This window comes from Chiloscyllium plagiosum, chromosome 35 (genome assembly GCF_004010195.1).
Source record: "Chiloscyllium plagiosum isolate BGI_BamShark_2017 chromosome 35, ASM401019v2, whole genome shotgun sequence".
Taxonomy (NCBI): Eukaryota; Metazoa; Chordata; class Chondrichthyes; order Orectolobiformes; family Hemiscylliidae; genus Chiloscyllium; species Chiloscyllium plagiosum.
In genome coordinates, this window is record NC_057744.1 from 19,393,708 (window position 1) to 19,416,904 (window position 23,197).

The window sequence follows — 23,197 nt, forward strand, 5'->3', positions numbered from 1 at the left end:
AATCAGAGGATTTCTTGAGTCAACAGACCCACCTTGGTTTAATGGGCCGTATTAGATTCAAATTTTAATTCAAGGAGGTAGGAGTAGGATAAATTCAGGCTTGCCAGACCCAGACATAGAACCGGACTGGAGGCAGCCAGAAGCTTGGATAAGCTGGTTAGAAGGCCTACTTCTGTACTTTGAGACTTCACCCAAATTGCTTTACAATTATTTAAGACCTGTAGTCCTCATCAGTTATGCCCCTCATGATCCCTCAAATCATGATGTCTCATATCTTGCATGCCAGTTCCATAGCCACTCATCCAGTCATCATCAAGAGTAGACTCCAGGGGCGATGTAGAGATAGAAAAAATAAACTTGTAACAATATGTCAGTCATTTCTACATGACAGTGAAAAGCATTCATGAGACTAATTCAATGCTTTCAAATCCCCTCAAATGGCTAATCTCCTATAAAAACAAACAAGCTTTGTTTTGGCATCCACATCCAAAACAACTAATCCTTTCATTGCATCTTTAAACTGTCAGTAAAACTGAGAGCAGAGTCTACTCACTGAGATGAATCTAGCCTTTGAAACTTGGCCAGCCATTCACAATATAATCATCATTAGCATTATCATAATCATAGGGATACGTGGATAAATGTTAGCAAATAATTCTATTGAAACTATATGGCCAAATTGGGTTTTTTTTGCATCACCAAATGACCTGTGTAGAAGGCTGAGGGGTGTCACACTGATTCAGCAATTTTTTTTTTAAATCACACTGACAGCTTTTGCATTTTTTTGTTATGTTTGAGCAGTGGTTGATTTAAAAAGAAAACTCCAAACGTGACACTTAAAACTTAATCCATCCTTTGACAGTATTAAAGTCAACTCTTTAAATGTGTAAATCCTCGACTAGGAGATAGGCCTTTACATTAGGCAAAAAGTGGGTGTGTTTGACCTCAGCAGTAACATCAATGGCCCTGCTCTATTCTGGTTTCTCACCAATGTATATCATGGCTGATCACTTCCCTTGCCAGAAAAATTAGAATTAATGGAAACGAAGTTGGGATACCATGTCTGAGTCCTGCCCATCAATCCTGAAGATCCATAAAGTCATCTTAAGTCTGTGAAAATCAGGGTAAAAGTTTAAAGGATTTCCGATGACAACATGGCCATTTATGGTAAGATTAAGATGATGTCAGAAGCAGAAAGCTTCAAGAATAATGCTTGTTTAATGTAGGGAAGATGGTGGTGTAGTGGTATTATAATTGGACTCATGATCCAGATAACCAGGTGAATGAACTCAAACTCCAACGAAAACAGTGGACAAAATATAGAATGGTGACCATGAAACCATCATAGAGTCATAGAGATGTACAGCACGGAACCAGACCCTTTGGTCCAACTCGTCCATACCGACCAGATATCCCAATCCAATTTAGTCATACCTGCCAGCACCTGACCCGTATCCGTCCAAACCCTTCCTATTCATATACCCAACCAAATGCCTTTTAATTGGTGCAATTGCACGAGCCACCACCATTTCTTCTGTCTGCTCATTCCATACACATACTACCCTTTGCATGAAAAAGTTGCCCCTTAGATCTCTTTTATATCTTTCCCCTCTCACCATAAACCTATGCCCTCTAGTTCTGGACTCCCCCACCCAAATGAAAAGACTTTGTCTATTTATCCTATTCATGCTCCTCATGATTTTATAAACCTCTATAAGGTCACCCCTCAGCCTTCTACACTCCAGGGAAAACAGCCCCAACTTATTCAAACTCTCCCTATAGCTCAAATCCTCCAACCCTGGCAATATCCTTGTAAATCGTTTCTGAACCCTTTCAAGTTTCACAACATCCTTCCGATATAAAGGAGACCAGAACTGCACACAATATTCCAAAAGTGACCTAACCAATGTTCTGTACAATTGTAACATCATTGATTATCATGATTATCCATCTGGTTCACTCGTGCTTTTTAGGGAAGAAAATCTGATATCTTTGCCAACAAAATTTTAATGGCTTGAATGAGAAAAATGAATGTACTGAAGCCAAGTTTCTAGGTGACAAAAGTAATTGGGAAGCCGAGTGGGGAAGTTGACACAAAGAGTCTGCAGAGAGATACAGACAGGCTCAGCAAATGGGCAAAAATTTGGCAGATGAATCATAATGCAGGAAAATGCGAGGTTATGCACTTTATCATGAAAAAATAGAGGAACTGAATATTATTTAAATGGACAAAAGCTGCAGAATGCTAAGCACAAGTGAATTTGAGAGTCCTCATGCATAAAGCTCAAAAAGCTAGTTAAGTTCAGCAGATTCAAGTGAAGGCAAATGGAATATTGGCATTTACTTCAAAAGGAATGGTGTATAAAAATAAGAAAATCTTATCGAAACCATACAAGGCACTAGCTGAAAAATGTGTTGCTGGAAAAACACAGCAGGTCAGGCAGCATCCAAGGAGCAGGAGAATCGACGTTTCGGGCATAAGCCCTTCTTCAGGAAGAAGGGCTTATGCCTGAAACGTCGATTCTCCTGCTCCTTGGATGCTGCCTGACCTCCTGCGCTTTTCCAGCAACACATTTTTCAGCTCTGATCTCCAGCATCTGCAGTCCTCACTTTCTCCTATACAAGGCACTAGTCAGACCACAGCTGGAATACCGTGAACAATTTTGGGCCCTTTATTTAAACCAAGGTATATCGGCATTGGAGGCAGTTCAGAGTACATTCATAGATTCTTATTCTTAGAATCCTTACAGTGTGGAAACAGGCCATTCAGCCTATTGAGTCCTCCGAAGAGTATCCCACCCAAGTCCAGCTCCCTACCCTATCCTTGTAAACCTGCATTTCCTATGGCTAACCCACCCAGCCTATACATCCCTGGACACTATGGGCAATTTAGCATGGCCAATCCACCTAACCCAGACATCTTTGGACTGTGGGAGGACACTGGAGCACTTGGAGGAAACCCATGCAGGTACAGGGGGAACATGCAAACTCCACACAGACAGTTGCCTGAGGCTGGAATTGAACCTGGGTCTCTGGCGCTGTGAGACAGTAGTGCTTTCCTCTGTGGGAGAGCCTCAGACCAGAAGGCATGATCTCTGAATAAAGGATGACCATTTGAAGATAGTTGAAAACAAATTTCTTCTTGCAGATGGTAGTGGACTTGTTGAATTCTTCACAACGGGAGCCCATTAGGGCTGCATATTTAAGTCTATTCAAGCTGAGATAGACAGATTTTAATCAGTAAGGAAAATAAGGATTATGGGAAAAAGCAGGAAAGTGCAGTTGAGGATGATCAGATCTGCTATGATTTCATTATGTGATGGAGCACACTTGAAAGGCTGAATGGCCTACTTCTGTTCATTATATCTTATGGTCTTACACAGTCTGGTCCCCACATGTAACTTGAGACCCAAAGCAATGTTTTGGAGGTGTCAGTGTTGGACTGGGGTGGACAAAGTTAAAGATAACACACCAGGTTATAGTCCAACAGGTTTATTTGGAAGCACTAGCTTCCAGGTTTGTTCAATATATCCGTGGGCGGCACGGTGGCACTGCTGCCTCACAGCGCCAGAGACCCGGGTTCAATTCCCCCCACAGGTAACTGTCTGTGTGGAGTTTGCACATTCTCCCCGTGTCTGCGTGGGTTTGCTCCGGTTTCCTCCCACAGTCCAAAAATGTGCAGGTTAGGTGAATTGGCTACAAGCTAAATTGCCTGTAGTGTTAGGCGAAGGGGTAAATGTAGGGGAATGGGTGCGGGTGGGTTGCGCTTCGACGGGTCGGTGTGGACTTGTTGGGCCAAAGGGCTTGTTTCCACACTGTTCGTAATCTAATCTAAAGGTTTGTTCAATACATTATTTCAATTGCATGAATCTTTCACTATAAATTCTGTGTCTTGTGGTCTTGTGCTCCACAACCACCTGATGAAAGAGTAGTGCTCTGAAAGTTAGTGCTTCCAAATAAACCTGTTGGATTATAACGTGGTGTTATGTGATTTTTAACATTGTCAAAGCAACATGGTTGACTCTTCATGTCCTCTGAAATGGTCTACTAAAGCAAAACAATGAGTTCATTGAAATTGCGGATAGGCATCAAAATATCAGTGTTGCCAGTGATGGCTACATGACATGAAAAAAATAGAGAAAAGCACAGAAATAGAGAACCTCAGTGGATCCCCCTAATTTGTCCTGCACTATTTCTAACAGAGGCATTGGCATTATTGGATACTTCCTCCACTGTATTTCTGTGGCATTAACTGTTGGATAAGGATTTCTCTTCTCAGAGAATAAAGCTAACGCATGATTCAGTTGCTGGCTGGTCTGCCCTCTTAGAGAAAACTGTTATTGCCCCCAACTCAGACCCCATTAAATTTGCATATTGAAGCCAGTGATGTGAGTTACGGTCACCCCTCAGCCTCCAACGCTCCAGGGAAAACAGTGCCAGCCTATTCAGCCTCTCCTATAGCTCAAATCCTCCAACACTGGCAACATCCTTGTAAATTTTTTCTGAGTCCTTTAAAATTTCACAACATCCTTCCGATACAGACTGTAAGATAATGTATTATGCATGGGTGCCAACTACAGTGCTGCACAATGAATGTAACTATCCTGATGATTGTGCAAATTTCCTCCTTACCAATTCATATATTTTAAAGGAATGATTTATTAAAGCATTACAAGGAGGAATAACTCTTAAAGGAAGGTAATCAATCAGAGGAGAGATTACCTATGGCATGACTCTAACATCTGTATATTGCTGAAAACAAAGCAAACTGATGATTATCAGCAAAAGCACTCACAAAGTGCTTAAGAAATTCAAACATATTCTGGTTGAATACTGTATGAACTGAAAATTCATTAATGATCAGAATTCTATCTTTGGATGAATAATTACTGCAGTGGAAGGCTCAGGTTGCACTCACTACAATTATTGTAGTGTGTACATTATTCAGCTCAGGCACCTCTGTGTACCTATGGTAAATTACACCAATGTTTCCTCTTCCCGATACAGTACCATTCATTTTCCCTTTAGTCTTACATTCTGTAATGAGCTCAGCATGCTTCCAACATAGTTTCATTCACTGTCAGTTAAAATTATACATACATACTTCCAATATCTTACTGACCTCAGAGGATTCATTCATAAAGCAGCAAAAAAATTATGATTTTGAAGTGCTTCAAGAGGTTGGTCATAGCTCCCATCAACTCCAGCCCACAAAATTGCCTTGACCCTTTGCAATTCACCAACTGGTGCAACAGGCCCACAGCAGACACCATCATCCTGACCCTACATTCATCACTGGAATATCTGATAACAAGGGCACCGACAGTAAGTTCCTGTTTATTGACTACAGTTCCACTTTCAATGTATTAATTCCAAACAAACTCATCTCTAAAGTCCGAGGACTAGATCTAGGCTGTCCTCTCTGTAACTAGATCCTCAGCTTTCTGACCCATAGATCACAATCAGTAATAAAAACTCCATCAACATAATGCTCAACACTGGCAGCCTACAAGGCCACATACTCAGCCCCCTACTATACTCCTTCTACACTCATGAGAGTGTGGCCAAGCTCTGCCCCAAGTCCATTTACAAGTTTGTTGACTACACCACCGTAGGATATATCACAAACAACGATGAGACAAAATACAGGAAAGAGAAGGAATGATAAGCAGCACAGTATAAAATCGATCAATGTCAATGAAATAAAGGACTGGTCATTGACTTCAGGAAGCAGAGTGGAGAGCACACCCATGTCTGCTTCAACAGTGGAGATGGTCAAGAGCGTCAAGTTCCTGATAATGATGATCACCGACAATCTGTCCTGGTCCATGCATGTAGAAGCAATGGTCAAAAAAGCACAACAACATCTCTACTTCCTCAGGACGTTAAGGAAATTCAGCATGTCCACAGGACTCTTACCAATTTTTATAGATGCACCATAGAAAGCATTTCATCTGTGGTTTGTTGACTGCTCTTCCCAAGATTGCAAGAAACTATAGAGAACTGTGAGCATAGCCCAGTCCATCACACAAACCATTGACTCCATCTTCACTTCCTGCTGCCTCAGGAAAGCAAACAACATAAATTAAAGACTCCTCGCACCCTGGTTATACTCTATTCCACCCTCTTCTGTCAGACAGAAGTTATAAAGGTTTGTATACATGTACAAATAGATTCAAGAACAGCCTTTTCCCCGCTGTTATTAGACTTCTAAATGGACCTCTCAAGTTTTAAATTTAATGTTGATCTCGCTCTCTGTGCACCTTTTCTGCAGACGTAACATTTTATTCCTCGCTCTGTTCCATTACTCTGATGCATTTTGTATGGCATTATCTGCCTGCATTGCACGCAAACCAAAACATTTCACTGCACTTAGGTACGTGTGACAATAATAAATAATAAATCAAATCAAAAAAGAAGTTGACTATCACCCTGAAAGTCATTCCAACGTGCATGACTGGAGTTAGGAGGAGGAGACCTTCCTGGCACTACAGGCAAACCCACCTGCTTGGGTTCTGAATAGCTACAGGATTTCTTTTTGAGGGCTACTTTACCTCCTCCACTTCTCCACAAAACACCCACCAACCAAAGTCCCACAATACAAAGTGGTAATCTGGCTGCAAAATGCATTTTTAGCTCATGTTCAAAATGTTGTAGCGCCTTCTCTGTTACCACCAATGGCAAGCTGCTGCTCATTTCAAATTGAAAAATCTCTGGGTGACCTCCCAGTTTGAAAGCCTACCTGCTGAGCTTACTTAGTTTGTGATCCGACCCATTATCCATTAATCAGCGAAAATGGAATGATATTTTGCAGTCCATGTTTCTGACCCACATTTAAACCAGATGGGGGAAACACAATCTGACTACTCCAGTCTGGGCAACAGAATTCACCGAGATTCCTTCACTTTCTTTCAGCTTTACTTGTTAGCATTTCTGCTACCAGGTCCTCTCTCCCTTTCCCCCACCCCAGTGGGACTGCCTTCTCTTTCAAGTCTGCAGTTAGACACACCGTTATTCTGTTGTTCCTACATTCTCATCACTTAATCTGAAGTATTGCATCTTTTCTCCACCAGCACCCAGCACCCTACCACCGCCACACTCCTCACCACCACCCTTCCCCACACAGTCATACACAAACATACACAATTACATAAATGCTGCCCCTTCCACACCTCACATCAGCTCTGATGAAGACTCATCTAGACTTGAATCATTAGCTTGTTCTCTCTCCATGGATGCTGCCTGACTTGCTGTGATCTCCAGCACTGAGTGTTTTCATTTACTCAGATTGTTTATTTCTTTTCATTTCAATTCCTCTTTAATTCTTTGCTATTGACACAAGTTGTTTGCACATCAATGCTCTCTTTCATTCACTGATTGAGAAGTCATCTTTCCTTCACCTTGAAAGAGTTTTAATCATCTTTAATAGGTAGTTTGCAGTGAAAACAAAAGTAAGTGGCAGACAACTGGCTTTTACTGGTGGCATTCCAATAGCACCACACAGGCGAGAGGCACAGATTTTTCTTGATGTTTTCTCCTTGCAGGCTGTGCAGTTCTTTGCTATACTGCCCCACATAAGTTATGATCACCAGGTTAGGAGTCAAATCAGAAAGTTATGGTCAAGCAGTTTTCCCTCAGTAGGTAAAAACAATGACTTCAGATGCTGGAAACCAGATTCTGGAGTAGAGTGGTGCTGGAAAAGCACAGCAGTTCAGGCAGCATCCGAGGAGCAGGAGAATCAATGTTTCGGGCAAAGTGCCTGAAGGGTGGAGAGATAAATGAGAGGAGGGTGGGGTGGGGAGAAAGTAGCATGGTTGAAGAGCTTCAGGGCAGTGGAAATGACCTGGGAGTTTTTTTTTAGATTACATTACAGCGTGGAAACAGGCCCTTCGGCCCAACAAGTCCACACCGACCCGCCGAAGCGCAACCCACCCATGCCTCTACATTTACCCCTTACCTAACACTACGGGCAATTTAGCATGACCAATTCACCTGACCTGCACATCTTTGGACTGTGGGAGGAAACTGGAGCACCCGGAGGAAACCCACGCAGACACGGGGAGAATGTGCAAACTCCACACAGTCAGTCGCCTGAGGCGGGAATTGAACCCAGGTCTCAGGCGCTGTGAGGCAGCAGTGCTAACCACTGTGCCACCGTGCCGCCCCAGTTGCAGTGGGAGAGGGACTCCCTGAGATTCCTGTAGAGAGAGGAGGAAAACTATTTCAAGGCAGGCATCCTTGCAAGAGGATTTGCAGTAGGGTTAAAATCAACCAGGTAAAAACAATGACTGCAGATGCAGGAAACCAGATTCTGGAGTAGAGTGGTGCTGGAAAAGCACAGCAGTTCAGGCAGCATCCGAGGAATCAATTTTCCCTCAGTTCAGGGCCCATTGGCTCTGCGGTATTTGTTCAAATTGTTCTATGAAAATACTTCATTGAACACAATTCATAATGTGTTCCAGCTAACATTAAGATTAAAACTGCAACCATCTCTTTGCACCGTTTAACAAAATAATGAGCTGCAGATGCTGAAAGTTTGAAACAAAAACAGAAATTGCTGAAGAAGCTCAGCAGGTCTGGCATCACCTGCGGAGAAAAGAACAGAGTCAAATATCAAGTCCAGTGAACCTTCTTCAGAACTGCAGTGGTCACTGGTCTCAAAACATTAACTCTGCTTTATGTCCCCAAATGGTAAGTTTCTCCAGCAATTTCTGTTCTTATGTAGATTCCTTTGTTTAAAGCAGTATTTTATTTTTGTAGTCCACAGCCCCCAGAAACAAAAAAGGATGTGGTCTTTCTAAATTTGGTCGTGTAATAAGAGACTAATTCCACTGGTCATCACTTGCATTGTTTAGAGTTGTCTTCAAAATACTGAACACAAGCATTGTCAGTATTGCAACATATAGTGACCTGAGAAATTTTCACTCTGTTGTCCTTTCTGATGAAGTTAGCTGTTGAGGAATTAGCAAAACAAAGAAATATAATACAACATTTGGGGCAACTGAAATGAGCAGTAGTGAATTCCTGATGAAGGGCTTATGCCCGAAATGTTGATTCTCCTGCGCTTTTCCAGTACCACACTCTCGACAGTCGTAAATCAGCGACCACTTGACTTTTCTTTCGGGAAGATTTACTACTCAGTCAATTCACTGCCTTACCTGAATTTCACCCCCAAAGTATCCGTTCCTATGAATTAATTCTAGATGTATTAAATGACATTGCCTTTTTTCTTTGTGGGAAATTTCATCCAGTGCTAATTACCTAAGGGTGTAGCTTATCTAAACAAGAACTGAGTCTGAAAGTAATTTTGTAAAGTTTTAGACATTCTGAATGACCGTTGTGCAGGAGCAACCAGTTCAAAATATGATTTAGCGGTGAAATGTTTCCCCTTAAATGAGGTGCATTATTTATTTATTCATCAAGCTGATACGCTCTTAAGTGTTCACTGGAACACCTACACATCATCTATTAAAACCAACACATCATACCTGCACATATGTAACTGTAAAAAAGTACCAACTGAAGGCAAGAGATTAGATTCATTGTTCACTAGTCTCTTCAGTTTTTATTTCGGAAAAAATCTCTTAAAAGTGAGTCAGTACAAGCATGTGGGGAAACAGAAGGCACAATTACTCAGAAAATAATTATCACCTGAAGAGAACACTTTGGATGATTTGTTTTGGATGAGAAGAATTTGAGTCACTGTGCAATATTCGCAAGAACATTATCCAGAAAAAAAAGTCCCATTGGAACTTAAGTACAAAACACCAGCCTTCTTAAATATCAAATTAGCAACTTTACTGTTCATGAGTTGAACTGCTGATAAACTTGATTTTCCTGGATTGCAAATCATTTTTAGTTAAAAGTACTTCGTGCTGTTTCTAAGAATGATGATTACTGAAGCATTACCACTTTAATTAAACAATCTTGATTATAATCACTCTTTCAGTAATCACAACATTGTCATGATACCACCATTGGAATGGTGCCGGTTGAGCTCAGTACCTAATTATTATGATGAGTGTATGTTCAAATGAGAGACAAGGGGCAACCTCTACTGCTCTCTCTCATAAAGCAATTACAGTTCCCTGCCAAACTGATTGAAGAGTTAAGGATTATAGCAATTCTGTCTTTTGTGAAGTGGAAAACATTGGGCACATCTATTCATAGTTTTTGACAAAGAAACTCGACCTACACACAGCAATGGTAGCTTGTTCATGTGGGACAGTCACATTTGACCAATCTAGCCTGTGCATTCTCCATTTGCAATCAGTGTTGCAAAGTAATTCTGTGTGTAAGCCTTGCAGAGAGTAACAAGTTCATCCTTCAAGTCCACTCTAGTGCTTTGGGCCTGTGATCTAGGTGCAGTCCTTTGACATAGATGTAAGCCATGGACCTGTCTGCTCTCAAAATAACGCAGCACACGTCTGCTTCTGTACAATCCCCTGACTTCCCAAGCACTAATCCAGCGACCTCACCATCCTGGATTCTTCCTCATTGTAAGATTGGGGAAAGGGCTGAAGGGTTATTTGAAAATCAGTCTCTTTAGGCTCTTTCCCTTGCCCGTGGGTGCAATTTGGTCACAGACCTGAAATATTAACATCAAAATTGGAGGTGTAGTGGACAGAAAGAAGGTTACCTCGGATTACCCTCAGATCAGATGGGTCAATGGGCTGAGGAGTGGCAGTTGGAGTTTAATCTAGATAAATGTGAGGTGCTGCACTTTGGGAAAGCGAATCTTAACAGGACTTATACGCTTTATGGTAAGGTCCTAGGGAGTGTTGCTGAACAAAGGGACTTTGGAGTGCAGATTCATAGCTCCTTGAAATTTGAATCACAGCTAGATAGGATAGTGAAGAAGGCATTTGGTATGCTTCCCTCTATTATTCAGAGCACTGAGTATAAGAGTTCAGAAGGTCATGTTGCGGCTGTACAGGACGTTGGTTAGGCAACTTTTGGAAGAGTGCGTGCAATTCTGGTCTCCTTCCTATCGGAAGGATGTTGTGAAACTTGAAAGATTTCAGAAAAGATTTACAAGGATGTTGCCAGGGTTGGAGGGTTTGAACTATAGGGAGAGGCTGAACAGGCTTGGGCTGTTTTCTCTAGAGCACTAAAGCTGAGGGATGACCTCATAGAGATTTATAAAATCATGAGGAGCATGGGTAGGATAAATAGACAAAATGTTTTCCCTGGAGTGGGGGGAGTCCAGAGCTAGGAGGCATAGGTTTAGGGTGAGGGGGAAAGATATAAAAGAGACCAAAGGGGCAACTTTTTCACGGAGAATATTATGCGTGTATGGAATGAGCTGCTAGAGTAAGTGGTGCAGGCAGGTACAATTGCAACATTTAAAAGGCATCTAGATGGGTATATGAATAGGAATGGTTTGGAGGGATATGGGCCAAGTGCTGGCAAATGGGACTAGATTGGGTTGGGATATCTGGTCGGCATGGACATGTTGGACTGGAGGGTCTGTTTCCATTCTGTACGTCTCTATGACTCTATGACTGCTTCTCTCCACAAATGCTACCCACGCACTGAGTATTTCAGCATTTTCTATATTTATTTTGCTTCTTAAATCTGCAACTGTTGCTTTTTGTTTTAGCAAACACACGGTGTTATTTCTGCAATATGACAAAGTCTAACAATCTTTGGCTTTATCATACAGGGAACATTATAATGGACCATGTATATGTACATTTTGTAAATATTGCAATGAAATCAAAGTCAAGGATAAGAAGTGGGGCAAGAGAGGAGGGGGAGTGGCGTTTTTGAAAAGGGATAGCATCACTGCTATGCTGAGGGAGGATATTCCTGGGAATACATCCAGGGACATTATTCAGGTGGAACTGAGAAATAAGAAAGAGGTGATCACCTTATTGGAATTATATTATAGATCCCTTAATAGTCAGCAGGAAATTGAGAAAGACATTTGTGAGGAGATCTCAGTTATCTGTAAGAATGATAGTGTGGTTATGGTAGCCGATTTTAACTTTCTGAACATTGACTGGAACTGTCATAGTGTTAAGGGTTTAGATGGAGGGGAATTTGTTAAGTGTGTACAAGAAAAATTTCTGATTCAGTATTTGAATGTACCGACTAGAGAAGATGCAAAACTTGACCTACTTTTGGGAAATAAGGCAGGGCAGGTGACTGAGGTGTCAGTGGGGGAGCACTTGGGGGCCAGCGATGATAATTTTATTCGTTTTAAAACAGTGATGGAAAAGGATAGTCTAGAGCTAAAAGTTGAAGTTCTAAATTAGAGAAAGGCTAATTTTGATGGTATTAGGCAAGAACTTTCAAAAACTGATTGGAGCAGATATTCACGGCTGGAACATGGGAAGCCTTTAAAAATGAAATAACGAGAATCCAGAGAAAATATAATCCTGTTAGGGTGAAAGGAAAGGCTGGTAGGTGTAGGGCAAGTTGGAGGACGAGAGAAATTTGAGGTTTTGGTTAAGAAAAAGAAGGAAGCATAGACAGGAGATATCAACTGAATCCTTAGAAGAGTATAAAGGCAGTAGAAGTATACTAAAGAGGGAAATCAGGAGGGCAGAAAAGGACAGGAGATAGCTTTGGCAAATAGAATTAAGGAAAATCTAAAGGGATTTTATGAATACATTTAGGACAAGAGGGTAACTAAGGAGAGAATAGAGCCCCTCAAAGATCAGCAAGGCCGCCTATATGTGGAGCCGCAGGAGATGGTAAAGAATATTTTGCATTAGTGTTTACTGTAGAAAAGTACATGGAAGATATAGATGTGCAGAAATAGATGGTGACATCTTGAAAAATGTCCATATTACAGAGGAAGCAGTGCTGGATGTCTTGAAATGCATAAACGTGGATAAATCCCCAGGACCTTATCGGTTGTACCCTAGAATACTCTGGGAAGCTAGGGAAGTGATTGCTGGGCCTCTTGCTGAAATATTTGTTTCATCGATAGTCACAAGTGAGATGCCGGAAGACTGGAGGTTGGCTAACGTGGTGCCATTGTTTCAGGAAGGTGGTAAGGAAAATCCAGGGAACTATAGACTGGTGAGCCTGACATCGGTTGTGAGTTGTCGGACGGAATCCTGAGGGACAGGATTTACATGTATTTGGAAAGGCAAGGACTGATTATGGATAGTCAACATGGCTTTATGAGTTTTTTGAAGAAGTAAGGACCTGGGTTCCATTCCCCGCTTGGGCGACTGTCTGTGTGGAGTTTGCACATTCTTCCTGTGTCTGCGTGGGTTTCCTCCGGGTGCTCTGGTTTCCTCCCACAGTCCAAAGATGGGCAGGTCAGGTGAATTGGCCACGCTAAATTGCCCTTAGCATTAGGTGCATTAGTCAAAGGTAAATATAGAGTAGGGGATTGGCTCTGGGTGTGGGTTAGTCTTCAGTGGATCAAAGTGGACTTGTTGGGCTGAAAGGCCTGTTTCCATAGTGTAGGGAATCTAATCTAAAAAAGTAGCAAAGAGGATTGAGGAGGGCAGAGCAGTAGACATAATCTATATGGACTTCGGTAACACATTCAGCAAGGTTCCTCATGGGATACTGGTTAACAAGGTTAGATCTCATGGAACACAGGGAGAACTAGACCTTTATACACAGAAATGGCTCAAAGATAGAAAACAGAGGATAATGCTGGATGGTTGCTTTCAGACGGAGGTCTGTGACCAGTGTGTGTTCCACAAGGATCAGTGCTGGGTCCATTGCTTTTTGTCATTTATATAAATGATTTGGAGATAGATATAGGAGGCATAGTTAGTAAGATTGCAGATGAAAACAAAATTGGAGGTGTAGTGGACAGTGAAGAAGGTTACTTCAGAATCCAATGGGATCTTGATCAAATGGGCCAATGGGCTGAAGAGTGGCAGATGGAGTTTAATTTAGATAAATGCGAGGTGCTGCATTTTGGGAAAGCAAATCAGAACAGGACCTTTATACTTAATGGTAAGGTCCTAGGTAGTGTTGCTGAACAAAGAGACCATGGAGTGCAGATTCATAGTTCCTTGAAAGTAGAATCACAGGTAAATAGGATAGTGAAGAAGGTGTTTGGTGTGCTTTCCTTTATTGGTCAGAGTATTGAGTACAGGTGTTGGGAGGTCACATTGCAAATGTACAGGGCATTGGTTATGCCACTTTTGAAATATTGTGTGCAGTTCTGGTCTCCCTCCTATCGGAAGGATGTTGTGAAACTTGAAAGGGTTCAGAAAAGATTTGCAAGAATGTTGCCAGGGTTGGAGGATTTGAGCTATGGAGAAAAGGTTGAATAGGGTGGAGCTGTTTTTCCTGGAGCGTCGGACGGTGAGGGATGACCTTATAGGGATTTATAAAATAATGAAGGGCATGGATTGGATAAACAGACAAGGTGTTTTCCTTGGGGTGGGGGAGTCCAGAACTAGACGACATAGGTTTAGTGCGAGGGAAAGGATATAAAAGGGGCCTAAGGGGCAACTTTTTCACACAGAGGGTGGTGCATATATGGAATGGGCTGCCAGAGGAAGTGATGGAAGCCCGTACAATTACAAGACTTAAAAGGCATCTGAATGAATAGGAAGGGTTTGGAGGGGTGTGGGCCAAGTGCTGGCAGATGGGACTAGATTAGATTAGGATGTCTGGTCGGCATGGGTGACTTGGACCCAAGGGTCTGTTTTTGTGCTTTATATCTCTATGACGCTATGGCTATGAAACAGCCCTTTCTAGGAGAAATGGTATCAAAATCTGCATAGATGCCATGAGACCGAATTCTACTTATTTTTACCGATCAATTTCTCCTTATTTCTTCTAGCTTTTCCTTAGCAAAGTTGCTAATGCTTCTTTCTTTATCTCTTCTGTCTGGTCAGTTTTACCATTTGAGCTGCTGTTAATCATTTGCTTACATTTTGTTTAAATTGCATGTGCAGCCATCAATTCTCATCTGCACTTCTCATCAATGTCTGTCACATCTCCCATGGGAGTCTCTCTTAAATAATGTACATGTTATCTAACCCCACAAAATGTGTCAGGAGCACACATTTTTATCAGGTAGATAGATCTGTTCACTTAATAAAGAACAGAGGTAAGTAGGAGTAAGAATATTTGACTCCTTTAACCTGCTCTGTCCCTTTATTAAAACTGTTGCTGATAAGAGTTAACTGCACCTTACAGTCTGCAGCCACCAATCTCAACCCCCCGCCACTCTACAACCCCACATTACAAATCACATTGATGAGGTAAACATGTCAACTAAGACCAAGGATAATAAAGAGACACATTTTCTCATTGGGCTCTTGAGATAGAATTCCCTTTGCCAAATCCAATTAGGTAGAATTTAATGCAGTCTTGACATTAAACATTTCACAACCACCATCTTCAATTAAAGATTTCTCATGCTTTTTGATATAGTTAAAATATGAACATTCAAATATATAACTGTATCTCCATTTCCCATTAACCATTAATTTGCTCCTCCTCCCCTTCAAGACTATGACTCTTTAAATTCAAAGGAGGTTTCACAATCTTTCCAGTATGTGTTCTTTTCATATTTGGTAGGTCTTTGATTGAAGGAATGTTCACCTTGATTCTGTTCCTGACATTCAATGGTCTTTAGTTAATTTCTCCATTGGATGATCTGGATGTCCTTTGCACATGATGTTATTCCTTCCAAACCCAATAGCTGGTCCACATCTTATCTGGAAGATCTTTATTGCATTGAATTTTCTTCACCAAAGATTTCTACCCTGGTAATTTAGGTAGTCATCTGGGGTGTCTTTAATCTCATAAATGCCCATTGTAGAAGTTGTCAGCTCTGTGAAAACAAGTGCTGGCTTTTTTATTCCAGTATCCTGGATTTCTGAATGAGATATTTTCTTCTTAAATGTGCCCTGAATCCACAGACACTGATTTGGCTTCCATAGAACTATATGCAGCCATTCTTCATTTGGTGCAAGAAAAGTTTCATTCTTAACCTGCTAATACCTGTGTGTTGACGTTTGCAAGCACTGTATTTAAATTTGCTGAGTAGGTTGGACATCTTCATTCACCCTCTGTGAATATCTTCCTGGTGAACCAAAAATTTTCACATTCTTCGTCAAATTGCTGGAAGTTTTCTGCTTACTTTATCAGCAATTCTGTTAAATGATACCCATCTGTTTTTGTTTTGGAAGTTCAGGGGTTGAAATGTTGCTTTTGAATTTTTGACATCTCATTACCATACATCAAAGTCAAACATGCTGGAATACATTTGTTCATCATATCGTTTTACTCTAAGAAAAACCTCAGAGTAAAATGTGAATATGCTCCAGTAAGTTGTACTGCCCATTCCTTTTTCTCCTCATCTGAATTTTCTTGTTAACTTTGCTGATTCTGTTATAACACAAATATATGCATTTTAATTCTCTTCTGCTCTTTGGTATACAGTGCCATTTATAACATACTTTTAATGCTGAGAATTATTTCACTTGTTGAACCATTTAGTTTCATCTCTGTAGGCTATAACCTATTTCTTCAGGCATATAGTATATGATCTAATGGAGCAGTGACATGTTCTCCTATGTCAAGCTTACATTCAGATATATATCCAATGATACAAGCAGGCTCTGTTAAAACTTGAAGCAGTCAGTAGTATCAGAAGTTTTTTTTTTCCCAGCAATGCCTTGGGTATCTTTTTTGATGATGGTACTTCTTACTGTTCTAAAGAAAAGTGATATCCGACTCAAGACCCTGTTTTTCTCTCCACAGATGCCACCAAGCCTGCAGAGTATCTCCAGGATTTTGTGTGAGTTTTTGCAGATTTTCAGCATCTGCAGTGTCTTGCTTTTATTTCATCCAAGAGTGTAATAAATGGCAGAACAGGTTTGATAGACTATTTGTGCTTCTATCAATGTGAGTTGATCCTTTACAAGTCTGTGAGACAGTTCTCCCAGTTTTGGCACCAATCTCCAGGAGCTCGTAAGGAGGGTTTTGCAGGGTTAGCAGAGCTGTTCCTGTCATTGTCCTTTGTAATGCCTTAATTAATGACATGTGGTCCATCTGGTTTCATTTCTTTGAGACTTGGCTATTTCAGAGGACAGTTGAGAGTCAACTACACTCTGGACTCACATGAAGGCCAGACCAGGTGAGGATGGAAAATTTCCTTCCTTGAAGGATGTTAGTGAGCCACATGCATTTTTTCTAACAATCGACAATGGCTTACTGGTCATCAGTGGATTCTTAATTCCAGATGGCCTTTTATTGAATTCACATTCCACTATCTTCTATAGTGGAATTCAAATCCAGGTCCCCACAGATTAATTGTCTTGTAACAATACCACTTATTCTATAGGAGGTCATTGCCTCCCTCTTGTAATAGTGAAGGAGCTAAATGTGATTGATGAGATTACAGTAAATCTAACATTATGATTTGTGGGACAATATAAGTAACTTTGTACATGCATGTAAATGCAAATACCATGGAAAAACATTGTACAAATGCATTTGATGGATGTAATGATGCCAATCACATTTCGGTAAGGAAAATATAAAATATACTGTGGTGGATTATGTTGGATTAACTAAAACAACATGTTTAATCTCAAACATAAATAAAAAGAACACTGTGGATGCAGAGAATCTGAAATAAAAAAAATCAGCAGGTCTGGCAGTAATTGTGAGTTAATGTAATGAGTACAATATGTCAGTTTCTCAGAAATGAAGAGGTGATTGAGCTTAATCTATTGTGTTTGAGTTAACAGAAATTGTAATGAGGAATTATAAAAGTCTCAAATTTAATGCAGATTTCTGCAAACTAAATTAAATGGCCATAACTTAATATCTCTGCATCACAGAGTGTTGGAAATAAAGACTTCAATTGAGTTCACAGCAGGTATAAAATACAAGTAAGAATCTGCAAGATAATATAATAAATTTCATTGAGTATATGTTACAAAATAATAAATGTAGGAGGAAGCTTGTCAAGGAGGTGGGGGTGCCGATTTTCCAAATGTAGACCATGTAAGGAAACATTGACAATGTCTGCTTCATCAGAATGTCAAATATATCATGTAAAACAGATGGTAGTTAAAAATGCCTCCCTTGAACTTGTCAATATTGGCTTAATATGAAGAGCAATTAGCTTTTAGGTATACTAGCTTCATGTTATGATGTCAAGCATAAAGTAAAGTCAACAAAATAAAATGGTTAAGGGCAGATTTAAAGTAGTGGAGGCATGGAATGGATAGCCCAAAAACAGGAGAAACAGCAAGACTGTTTTAGGTCATAGTATTTAAGCAAAAATGCTGACTGCTGATAACTACATTGTGTGTACTATGGAACAAACCACCACTAGTAATGGTTGTGTAGAGTGTTGTCACTGATCCTTCTTTCTATACCAGAAATAAGCAACTATTTGGCCAGTAGTGGCAGAGGATGAATGACTGATGAGTCTTAATAAGAAGGGATATTTGTTGAACAAGATGCAATTTGTTGCAATGTCAGCTATGGCTACAAGTTACCTAATTGGTTAAAATATCAGTCTGAAGATTTACAGAATACACTGATGACATATTACCTCCATCACTATCCTGAGCTACACTCCTCTTCATCTCACTTAACTCTGTATGACAATATTAGATTAAGTGGAGCTTAATGCAGACCCATCAATAATCCTTTCAGAACCATTATCTTATGCAGCATTCCTTCCAGAGAGTGTCACTCCCCTTCAATCTGGATTCAAGTCCTTCCTGATTCGGGCTTCAGGGTACATTTACATTATAACTGCAGCCTTAATTACTGCCAATGATCTGCAAGGTGATAGTTTAGAATGTGATGGAGAACTCTCCACTTACCTGGGTAGGTGCAGCCCCAAATACATGCAAAAAGCTTCACACCATCTGAGATGAAACAGCATGGTTGATTGCCACCTCATTCACCATCTTCAACATTCAATTCTGTCGATACTAATGCACTGTAGCAAAGTGTATGACATCTACAAGATGCACTACAGCAACCTATTCAGACTCCTCAGGCTCTTAATCTTTGAATTCTACTGTCTAGAAAGACAGGGGCAGCAGATACATAGGAACGCTACTCCCTGCAAGTTCCTTTTCAAGTCACATACCATCCTGACTTGCAACTATATCACTGGTTTTTCACTGTTGCTTGTTCAGAATCCTGGAGGTGGACCTATGATTCAAGGACATATGCCGCTCAAGAAATCAGCTCACTGGCATCTTCAGAAGGGTGGGCAACGCTGCTGAGCCAGTGACTCCCATGTCTGTGAGCAATTTAAAAAAAATGTAAAGCAAGACTATTTTGTTTTAACAATAGTTGTAGAGTGTGAAGACTGGCAACATTTATTCTATGAACTTCGTAATAACTAAGTGAGAAGAGTTGAATCAGATCCACTCTGTCCAACCTTCTAGTTGGTCATAACAAAAGTTTAAGTTCTTTTTGCATGAGATTCTATCTCTCAACCAATTAAGATTGTAATGAAGTGATTTTGCTTTAATCAAAAAAGTTATCTTGAGTTAAATAAAGAACAAATGTATTAACTTCTTAGACCAAAGAATTTAAAAAAAAATATGCCACTGAACATATAACCTTCATGATATTAATGGGTTCACATAAGCACTCATATACAAAATTATCAGGGCATATTCCCATTCAAAGACAAAAAAAAATGCAGTTTGGAGTCCATTAATTGTCTTTGAGACATAAAATTTTAACCTGAGGTCAATTTTGATAAGCTGTTTTCTTGGAGGGAGTCAGTTATAATTAACATTGCAGTTACTGAGCATTCTCAGTTTTTCTTAATTTTTCTACAAAGATATTTCTGTAGGAACTAGGAGACAACTTCTTCAGGAAGAAGAAATGAAACAATAAATAGGCTTCGCTTCAAATATTTGCCAATTATCTTCAATCATGCTCTCCAAAACTCCACTGAAATACTGCTTCCAGGGTGTAATCCCAAGAGATTCTGTCAGTGGGTCTGTCTGAGACAGTCATTGTACCAATGTGCAGTACTTTGAATTTGTTAGTATCTTCCTGAGAACTCGCTAAACTTCATTGGGTAAAATCTAGCTGTTGGCCCACAGTGCAGAAAATTCATTTTCACAAAGTGTTTTGATGATCCATTGTCAGAGTTTCCCCTTTTTTCCTTTGATAGAGATAAATATAGGGTGTTTAGTTATCCTCTTCGTGTAACAAATTTTACTTCAAAGTAATACAATTTAATAGGAAGAACATGCAGGGCTCGGTTAACCAACATGTTGAGACTGGTAGTATGAAGTACATTTATTTTAATGCAAGGAGTATAAACAGTTAAGAGGCAGAGCAGATAAGTTTAGAGCCTGAACTAGTATGATATTGTTGCCGTGACATAAACTTGGTTGTGAGAAGGGCAAGTCCAGCAGCTCAGCATTCCAGGATTTAGATGTTTCAGGTGTGATAGAGAACGAAGTAAAAGGGGTGGGGGAATTGCATTATTGATCAAGTAGTATGTAACGACCATCCATTGAGATACATCTCGGTGGACTCATCCAGCAAGGCCACATGGGTAGAACTCGGGAATAAGAAAGGTGCAATGATGGGGTTATACCCATAGGCTTCGCAATAGCCTTCAGAAGATAGAGATACGGGTCATGGAAAGATGTAAAAATAACAGGATTGTTGTAGTGGTGATTTCAACTTTCCCAATATTGACTGGGACTCCCTTAGTGCCAGGTGCTTAGACAGGGCAGAATTTGTTAGGTGCATCCGGGAGAGTTTCTTGAAACAAAATATAGGTAGGCAAATTAGTGAAGGTTGTACTAGACCTTGTATTGGGCAATGTGTCTGGCCAATTGAGAAAAGTTAGAATGGGGGATCATTTTGGGAAGAATGACCATAATTCTGTAAGAATTAAGATAGCTATGGATAGGGATAAGGCTGGTCCTTGGGTGGAATTGCTAAACTGGCAAAAGGACAATTGTAGCCGGTCAGGCAGCATCTGAGGAGCAGGAGAGTCAATGTTTCTAGCATAAGCTTTTCATGAGGAATGGGGGGTGGGGGTGGCCCAAGAGGGCTGAGAGATAAATGGGAGTGGGATGGGGTTGGGGGTTAGGTAGCTGAGGGCAGTGCCAAGTTGGAAGGTTGGATCTGGGATAAAGTGGGGGGAAGGAGAAATGAGGAAACTGTTGAAATCTACTTTGATCCCGGGTGTTTGGAGGGTCCCAAGATAGAAGATGAGGCATTCTTTCTCCAGCCATCGGGTGACTAAAGTTTGGCAGTGAAGGAGCTTGTCTGTTCTTAGTGGAGTGGGAGGGGGAATTAAAGTGTTTGGCCACAGAGTGGTTCTCTGAAATGTTCCACAAGTTGGCATCCTGCCTCCCCAGTGTAGAGGAGACCACATCAAGAGTAACAGACACAGTAGATGACGTGTGTGGAACTACAGGTGAATCTCTGTTGGATATGCAAGGATCCTTTGGGGCCTTGAACAAAGGTGAGGGGGGATGTGTGGGTGCAGGTTTTGTACTTTTTGTGGGGGTAGGCAGTTAATTTATATAAGATTTTATAAATTTCTATTTTGGAAATAGAACCAATCTGACTCAAGATTAGGATACAGACAGACTCTAACCTCACACCTTTAAAGCATTATCTGAGCTGAGATGTCACTTCTTTAAAAATTAAACCTTAAGTTATCTCGAGAGTGTAACTTGAAAGAAGTTCTAGGATTTACATATTAATGAAGTGAACCTGCAACCCATTCTAAAAGATGAAAGACTTAACAGTTATCTAGGTTTGATCAACATATCATATCAGTTGCATGACTCTGTGATCTTTGCTATAAATTCTGTGTCTTATGATCCTGCTCCACAGCTACCTGATGAAGGAGCAGCGCTCCGCAAGCTAGTACTTCCAAATAAACCTGTTGGACTATAACCTCATGTTGTGTGATTTTTAACTTTGTCCACTCCAGTCCAACATTAGCACCTCCATATCAATGTTTAAGAGACACTGAGACAGACACTTGAACAAGAAAGCAATAGAGGGATATGGACTATAGGTACGTAGATGGGCCTGTTCCTGTGCTGTACTGTTCTAATTTTTATGCTTTATGTAGTCGAGAATTTTCATCCTTTTGCAAATATTTAAAGGTAACAATGTGTGCTCTAATTTCAGATGAGGAATTTTAATTACTAGTAATTTCTGCTTAGATAGCCTTTCCAGGTATGGCAGTCAGTCATAACCATTAGACATTCCTTTGAATATTCCTATGAATTTAGTTACTTTCAGGACTGGTGACTTTGATGGCTATTTTTAACTATTTTTCTCTCAACCCCAAGCTCCAAGTCTTTTTTATCTAGTCACTGAGATTTTAAAGATTAATAATCCCAATTTTGTATCACCATGACAAGCTTCAGCCATCAAAATATAATTTAACGAGTATGACAAGTGCCAGCCTAAGTGTGCTTGAATTCTGTGTGTTGACCATACCGATTTGGAATATTAAGCTTGTCATTCTTCTTGTCGGAGTTTGAGGTTAATGACTAATCAACTCTCTAGTTTCGATAGACGGCTTTCATATTTTTAGAATAGATCAATTTGAGACTTGCAACATAAGAATGACAGAGTAGTGATAATTTAATATCAGCATGAAACATTAGTAAGAACATTAAGAACTAAATGATAAATGATTTGGCAGAACATGTTTCAATGGAAGAGTAGTTGCTATGAGAGTAACAATTACAGGTAGACAAACTTTGCCAACATAAATTTGTTTAACGTTCTAAGAAAATGTGTCCTTTGCGGTATTTAAATATACACTGAATTGCAATCAAGGAGCATCTGCAAAATAAAAGTCTGTAAATTAATCAAGTTGCTTGTACTGACTGCAGCATGAACACCTTCTGAATCAACGTAAAAGATTCAAAACTTGATTTTGAATGCATGACTCCCACTGCAGACTTAAAAGGTTACTAGGAAACTCAGGCTTAGTCATTTCTCCCTGCTGAGTAAGTGGATAAATTCTATCTTTGGATTACATTGGTTAAATTCTTAAGTCCAAATTTACATGCTAAGTCAGCAAATAAAGGAACAGTTTTCTCTTCATCAGGGTTTTATTCAGAAAATGTATTAGCCTCCGATATGTAGCCTAGATGCCATCAATGTTAAAAACCCATTCAACAACCTGATCTACCTCTGTTGCTATAATTACTGCCATGGATGTTTACCATTTGGTACATGATTAAAAAAAGCTTTTAGGTAGTTTTTAGTATGG